At 42.9% G+C, this 8,289-nt stretch overlaps 1 long non-coding RNA gene across 1 annotated transcript; it reads left to right on the top strand.

The window, feature by feature from the left end:
* The first annotated feature begins 640 nt into the window (after positions 1-640).
* LOC120441499 lies at positions 641-4,281 on the top strand. The gene is made up of 3 exons (XR_005614143.1): positions 641-697; positions 3,363-3,536; positions 4,225-4,281. It is a non-coding gene; the product is annotated as an uncharacterized LOC120441499 (long non-coding RNA).
* Positions 4,282-8,289: the final 4,008 nt, after the last annotated feature.

Raw genomic sequence — 8,289 nt, 5'->3', positions numbered from 1 at the left:
TGCTGGAAGCATATTTGCGTGTGATGTTCTTTCAGTGTTGCGCTTTGTGGACAGTCCCTGAGCACTGGTCTCACAGCCAGCTACACATAGAGACCAGTTTTGTTAGTCCAGGTCAGAAGATGACTTGTTGGAATGAAAATGAGCTTGTAGTTTGTCTGATTTAATAATGTCACTGGAAAAAGGTGTTGTTGGACTTCAAATATGTCCATTTCTTACACACTTCACCTTTAAAAGTGAAGGCATGTAGTTTCTGGTCATCTTATAGTCATCTTAAGATGACTATATTAAGTCTTTTTCATGTTTTTATGATGAATGTATGACTTTCATGTGAAAAAGTTAGGGTTTTTTTTCTCTTGTTGTGTTTGTTTGAAGCTGCTTCCTGTTGGCTTCAGCTGTTTTGAGATTCCATTTACTAAACCTCTACATTCTGAACCTTCTTCAGCTCTTTACAGATAATGAAACATTGAATTATTTCAAACACACATTATGTCTAATAAACTTACATCTTTCATTCTTTATACAGAATGGTGGAATGTGGTTTGTCAGAGATCAGCTGTGATTATCTGTCAGCAGCGTTGAAGTCCAACCCCTCCCATCTGAGAGAGCTGGACCTGAATTCCAACAAGCTGCAAGATTCAGGAGTGAAGCAGCTGTGTGGTTTTCTGGAGAGTCCAGGGTGTGGACTTGAAACTCTGAGGTCAGTCACCATGTTTTAGTTCTGCTGAGATAAATATGATGTGAAAGTTGTGCTGACACTAAACTGCAGACCCTAAGGCTGATATTATACTGATCCACACTGAGGATCTTTATGGTAAAGCCTGTTTTCTTCTTCTCTGCTTTAGTCTATTGACTGTAGCAGAACAATGTTCACATTTCAAACCTTCAAAGAAGAAGAAAAATCCTCCACTGGATAAATCACTGTGAAACTCTAAAACTCTTCATTACTCCTTAAAGTCTGTCTGACACTGAAATCCAAACCAAAATGGCCGTTTGCTTTACACATAGCAGTCATACACAAAACATACACACGTCATCCAAAACACAGTCCAACATCCAAATCTCCTCCACTGCCAATATGAATGATAGGAAAAGAGGAGGAGGAACACTCTGACATTCAGGGTTAGAATGAGTTTCATAAAGCAGACTGTGAAGATCAAAGCTGCATTAGATAGCTTACATGAATGAATGAGTAGACATAAGTGGACAGAGATCATCTGAAGCACTTCAAAGGCTTTAAATCATGACATTTCTCTTTATTCTTTATGAACTGTGTTAGTTTCTATCAGTTTTCTGTACTAACTGTACAGTTAGTTACTTTAAAAAGAGGTGGAGGTGGTGGGCCACAGGACCATCATCACTGAGTGCCATAGGACACTTAATCTTTGTTTCCATATGCTGGGAACTTCCTGTTGTTCCAAGGAGGACTGCAAAATGTGTGAAAATCTCCTAGTCAGTTCCTCAGAGCACACTTCAATCATTTCCCTCCAAAAGCATCAGGACCAGGGCCTTTTCTCTCTTTGATCCCACTAAGAGATTTACAGACAAACACCTCATCAGTGTGATTCTCAGAGCCTACCAGCCCTTTCCTAAAATCACAAAGCTCTTCATTGAAATCAATGATATGAAAACTGAAATCAAGTCCAACTCTTCTGCTGATTCAGCATCACATTCATCTTTTGTCCTTGTTCTGCATTCTCACCATGGACTTCATTCCTTTCCAAGCCAGCTTTGAGTGTCCTTTATTCAGCTCATCCTCTGCTTTACTTTTAGACCCAAATTTAGCTGCTTTATCTCTCTTTGAACAAGTTTATGTACCTCAATCTTTTTCTTCTCCCCCTCATAACAAGACAGCTGCTTCTGATTGAGAACATGTTTGAGTGATTTACTAATCCAGGGCTGCTTATTGGGTTAAAATAGTTCCTGTTTTCAAAGTAAAGTCCATTTTTCCCAGAAAGAAATGTATGTAGAAATTGATGATCTAAGTGAGAACATGAGCCTTTAAAAAGTCCCAGTGGGTGCAGTCAAAGCAATTCCTCACTTCCAGAGTCTTTGGTCCAGACTGGAACAACTATGTGCTCAGTTTGAGCTCTCTTCAGTACTATGACCTGACATCACATTTAGAAGCTCCCCTAATGGAGCCAATACACATGTCCAATACTTAGTCTGTCTTATTGGGCAAACTGGAAGAAATGATTCAAGGACTTAGTCACAGAACAGAGATTCAAATCTTCACAATCAAACTGGCTGCATCGGGGCATATAGTCTGAAATCTCTTCACAGTTTCCTGTTTGAAGCTGCTTCCTGTTGGCTTCAGCGGTTTTGACTTTCCATTTTCTAAACGTCTACATTCTGAACCTTCCTCAGGTCTGAACAGATTAGGAAACACTGAATGATTTCAATTCAATTCAATTCAGTTTTATTTTTATAGCGCCAAATCACGACAACAGTTGCCTCAAGGTGCTTTATATTGTACAGTAGATCGTACAATAATAGATACTGAGAAAAATCCGACAATCATATGACCCCCTATGAGCAAGCACTTTGGCGACAGTAGGAAGGAAAAACTCCCTTTTAACACAAAGAAACCTCCGGCAGAACCAGGCTCAGGGAGGGGCGGCCATCTGCTGCAACCGGTTGGGAGAGAGAAGGAAAACAGGATAAAGACATGCTGTGGAAGAGAGACAGAGATTAATAACAGGTGCGATTCAATGCAGAGAGGTCTATTAACACATAGTGAGTGAGAAAGGTGACTGGAAAGGAAAAGCTCAATGCATCATGGGAATCCCCCGGCAGCCTACGTCTGTTGCAGCATAACTAAGGGAGGATTCGGGGACACCTGGTCCAGCCCTAACTATATGCTTTAGCAAAAAGGACAGTTTTAAGCCTAATCTTAAAAGTAGAGATTGTGTCTGTCTCCCGAATCCAAACTGGAAGCTGGTTCCACAGAAGAGGGGCCTGAAAACTGAAGGCTCTGTCTCCCATTCTACTTTTAAATACTCTAGGAACAACAAGTAAGCCTGCGGTGTGAGAGCGAAGTGCACTAATAGGGTGATATGGTACTACAAGGTCATTAAGATAAGATGGGGCCTGATTATTTAAGACCTTGTATGTGAGGAGCAGGATTTTGAATTCAATTCTGGATTTAACAGGAAGCCAACGAAGGGAAGCCAATACTGGAGAAATATGCTCTCTCTTTCTAATCCCTGTCAGTACTCTCACTGCAGCATTTTGGATCAACTGAAGGCTTTTCAGGGAGGTTTTTGGACATCCTGATAATAATGAATTACAGTAGTCCAGCCTGGCAGTAGGATTTCAAGCACACACTATGTGTAATAAACTTACATCTTTCATTCTTTACACAGATTGATGAGCTGTGGTTTGTCAGAGATCAGCTGTGATTATCTGGCAGCAGCACTAAAGTCCAACCCCTCCAGTCTGAGAGAGCTGTACCTGTGGGAAAACAACCTACAGTATCCAGATGTGAAGCAGCTGTCTGATCTTAAGAAGAGTCCAGACTGCAGACTGGAGACTCTGTGGTCAGTAGAGTGTTGGAGTGAGTGGGTGGTGCTGTCAGCAGTATTGTAATAAACACAGTCAGTATGAAACAAAGATACAGTGTTTCCTGTAAAGCTGCAGCTTCTCAGTGAAGCTGTGAGGAGAATGTTGACAGGCTTCAGGATTGGACACAAACACTTCCTGTTTCTGCCTTTTTGTGACTTTCATGGTCACCATAATAACGGGTCACACGCTCCTTCAAACACTGTCGACAGCCAATCAGCTCTCTGAACAAAGCAGCACACAGACCAATGACTGCATTCATTTCCAAGTTTAAAGCAGTGAAGAACACAGTCTGTAGATGAGGAAGAATTTAGTAAGAGCAGATGTTTGGATGGACTTCCTCCAGTTAACAGCTGGAACCATTCCACCTGGATTGTTGGGGTTGTTGTTGGGGTTCCTAAAGAGCTCAGAGTTGACAGACCAAAGTTATTCTAATAAATGAAAGTCTAAACTAAAACTAGGAGTGAAAAACATTTTCATCAACTTCAATAAAAATCCAAAGTAAATTTTAGAAAAAGTGAAACAACAGTGAGTACTAGTACAGTCCCAGCACTGAAGTCCATGCTGCTCTTTATACTGCATATGCTGCATCACTGACTGACAGCTGATGAAGAGTCTCTGGAAACACTCGTTTATCTCCTCTGCTCTTCCTTCCCCTCTCTGCAGGTGGAGCCGATGGTAAACAGGCCGGTGTGTGTGCTGAGAGATGATGATATGTGTCCTGATGATCCAGAGAGGTTGAAGCAGCAGCAGCTTGTGTGCAGAGACGCTCTGACTGGGCCATGTTACCGGGAGGTGAGGTGGAGAGGAGAGCTTCATCCAGCAGTGACTGACAGAGTAATGAGAAGTGCAGATAACTGTCAGTGCTGCAGAGTGAACTGCTCTGAGAACAGCTCCACTGTCAGACACAATGTAGAGTCCAGCATCATCCCTGTGAGCCCCTGTGGATTTGACAGAGGATCATCATTGTATCTGGACTGGTCTGCTGCTGCTCTGTCCTTCTACAGTCTCTGCACAGTCTCTGTCTGACACTGGCTTCAGACCCTCCTGGATCAAACTCACCTGGAAAGGCTTTCAAACATCTGTGAATAACAAAAAGAATGTTAACATAAATATCATGTTTTCATGTTTGTGTGCAGTTTGAGCTTCAGTGGATTAAGCAGTGCTTAAAGTTTAATGTGGATACTAATGATCAATAAATGTGCTGATTGGAATCAAAGGAATGACTCGGACTCAATCTGTTCCTGCTTTTCTCTCATGTGGATCTGATCCAGACCAACAGCTTCTGCCCTCCGCCTCACATTAGTCACCCAGCACAGCAGCTTTCCCATTAAAGCTCCCTTTTCCTGCCTTTAAAGGATCCTCAGACACACCTGGAAACATGGATCAGAGAAGTGAGATAAGACGAAGAACAGCTGGGAGAAAAGAAACAACATGAGCTTCTCGTCTGTGACTGGAACCTTTGAATCAAACTGAGTTTTAATCTCTGCTGTTAAACTGGGCAGTCATGCAGCTTTGAACACAGGAGACTCACCTTTGACCTTTAAATGACCCCGTGACCTTTGCTCCAGCCCCACCCTCAAGCCACAAACAGCGTGTGACTGATTAATTGAACTGATCAATAGTCCAGAAGTTTCACCGACTCAATGCTGCACTTTGATTAAAAAGAGAGCTTTTATTTTGATTATTTTATTTTATTTTTTTTATTTATTTTGATTGGGTTAGTGAAGTTTTATTTAACCTAATCTAATAACTTTGATGTCAGCCAAACTGATTTACTCAGGAACAAATAAAACACTGAAAAAAGCCAAACAATAAAATTTTTAGGTTATCTAAGTGACTTATATATCACGTTTAACTTGAGTAGTGAAAGGCCGTGGTGATGTAAAAATGATGTGCCGGGAGTTAGGGGAAATCAAGTTTGGGGGCACTGTCCCCAGAGGGGGCCGAGCTCCGATGCACAGACCATACCTGCTCCCATCTCAGGCCTCCAGAAACCCCCAGCGACGCTCCCAATGGGGTCCCATGGATGGGGTTGTGAGATAGAACGCAATGAACCTCCCCACCTCGTCCGACGACTGGGTGGTTGGATAGAGGAACATTGGAGATGCACGGGCCGGCGCACGTCATGCGTAGCCTCCTGGACCTTGTTCGGTCTCTACTTCCGTTTCCCTCTCCGCTCCGTCCCTGTCTACTGAACGTTTGGTGTTAGGTATTCTAGTTCTATATTAACATTCTTTGTTGTTTTCCTTCCTTAGGGTTAGGGTTGTGAGATAGAACGCAATGAACCTCCCCACCTCGTCCGACGACTGGGTGGTTGGATAGAGGAACATTGGAGATGCACGGGCCGGCGCACGTCATGCGTAGCCTCCTGGACCTTGTTCGGTCTCTACTTCCGTTTCCCTCTCCGCTCCGTCCCTGTCCACTGAACGTTTGGTGTTAGGTATTCTAGTTCTATATTAACATTCTTTGTTGTTTTCCTTCCTTTTAAGTTCCTTGGTTAGGTTAAACTACCGTAAGGTGTTGACTGTATAGTTCTCAGGAGACCCCGGGGCAGACATGACAGTCCGCCAAGTGCCTGGTTTTGGTGTGGTTATGGTTAGGGAAGCTGTCTGGGTGACCTGTCCCTCCTCTGGTGTTTCTAGCTCCTGAAAACACACTCTCTCTTGGGTTTCCTGTCATCAGATAGTGGAAAGAGGATTCCTCTGATTGGTAGGGGAAAAGATGGTTAGGGTTTAGGCGAGGAGAGGGTTAGGAGGTGGGTAACGGCCCCGTCCTCCCTGGGGAGGACCGAGGTATGCGCGGGTTAGGGTTAGGGGGTTAGGGTTAGGGGGTAGGGTTAGGGGGTAGGTGTGGGTAAGAAACAGGCCACCAGCAAGCTGGGGAGCCTGACATGCACGGGCCATCGATGGGGCTGGGTGGTGGTGTCCCTGCCCTGGTTCAAAAAATTACCCATTTCTAGGGTTTAGTGCACTTCATTGGGCCTTCGCGACGTTTCGGCGTAGTTTCGCCTTCCTCAGGCTGGCCCAATGTGTTTCTGTTTGTCTTCTGTTCTGCCTCTCTTGGCTTTTATACTGTTAGTTGACTCCTCCTCTTTTAGGTTTTCTATTTGTGCTTTTCAAAAATTCTTTCTTAGTTTCTAACTTTTCTTAGTTTCTTACTTGTTTTTCTTACTTTTCTTAGTTTCTTACTTTTTCTTACTTTTCTTAGTTTCTTACTTTTCTTAGTTTCTTCTTACTTGTTTTTCTTTGTTCCTTTCTCTATTTCTCTTGTTTTTCTCTTTGTCTTATTTGTTTTTCTTTCTTTACATTTCTCTTTGTTTCATGGCACCCCTACTTGGTTTTTGACATCCCGTCCTGTTTTGTGTCTCTGTTTCTCTTAGTTATTTTTTCTGTTCTTTTTTTTTCTCTTGTCTTTAAGTTCTCTGTTTGTTTTATGGCATTCTTGTCTTTCCCCTGCTTGGTTTATTGACATATCCGTCCTTTGTTATTCATTTTCTGTTCTTTGTTTTTCTCACTTTTGTCCTCTTTGTCTTTTGTCTTATACTTGTCTTTCTGTCTTTCTCTTTTCTGACATTCTTGTCTTTCTGTGTTCTTTAGTTTTTCTTAGGGACCGCCCTTTTGAGGGTGGTCTGTATCTGAGAACGGAAGGTCGTAGGTCCTAGCGACGGGTGAGGGCAGATACGGTAGGTGTAACCAGAAAGGCAGTGAGTGCAGGGGCTGCCTTTCTTGCTTTGTCCCAGATGGGAAAAGCCAACCCTGGTGGTCAGTCAGGGTATGACTGGCTGCTGGCTGCCAGCAGAGGTCACCATTGGACATGCCCTTCACTATCACGGTGTTGTGTTGTAGGTTTTGAGAGGCATGATGGGAAATATATGCAAATTAGGGAAGGGAGGCTACTTCCTGGTTCCCATGATGCTTTGCTGTTGCTAGCTTAGCATTGGGCTAGCTTAGCATTAGCATTTTGCTAACTTTTCTGACATGTTTTGTCAAGTCAAAGGAAGTGACTTCCACTTGTTTCCCCTAGTGTTTGGTGATGTTTTCTTAGGTTTTCCCACTTGTTTCCCCTAGTGTTATGGTTAGGGTTTGGCACTTGTTTCCCCTAGTGTTATGGTCAGGGGTTAGGGTTAGGGTTAGGTTTGGGAAATAGAGCAGGCCCGGCTATGCCGGAACCTGAATGCACGGGCCATCGATGGGACTGGTGTCGGTGCCCCAGTTCAAAAATTACCCTAAGCGGTGTAGTGCACTGTGGTGGGCCATCGCGACGTTTCGGCTTATCTTAGCCTTCTTCAGGCTGGCCCACCCGCTTTGTGTTCTGTTTTGCCACTCTGGGCCTTTTATACTTTTCCTTTTCACTTCTGTTTTTCTTAACTTTTTCTGTTTCTTAGTTTTTCTTGTTCTCAGTTTTTCTGCTTTAGCTCTCCCTTTTCTATCTTTTTCTGTTTTTCTTTATTCTTACTGTTGTTCTTTATTCTTTCTCTTTGTCTTTCTGTTGTTCTTTATTCTTTCTCTTTGTTTTTCTATTATTCTTTTCTTTATTCTTCTGTTATATGGCACCCCTTCCTTGTAGACATCCCGTCCCGTGTTCTGTGTATTCTTCTGTTTGTTCTTTATATTCTTTCTTATATTTCTTTATATGGCACCCCTTCCTTGTAGACATCCCGTCCTATGTTCTGTTTGTTTATTCTTTCTTGTCTTTTTCTCTTTGTTTTCTCTGTTTGACCTGTCTTGT

This window comes from Oreochromis aureus, linkage group 8 (assembly GCF_013358895.1).
Source record: "Oreochromis aureus strain Israel breed Guangdong linkage group 8, ZZ_aureus, whole genome shotgun sequence".
NCBI classification, from domain to species: Eukaryota; Metazoa; Chordata; class Actinopteri; order Cichliformes; family Cichlidae; genus Oreochromis; species Oreochromis aureus.
Note: the sequence above shows the minus strand (reverse complement) of the source record. Positions and strands in the feature narration are given on the sequence as shown.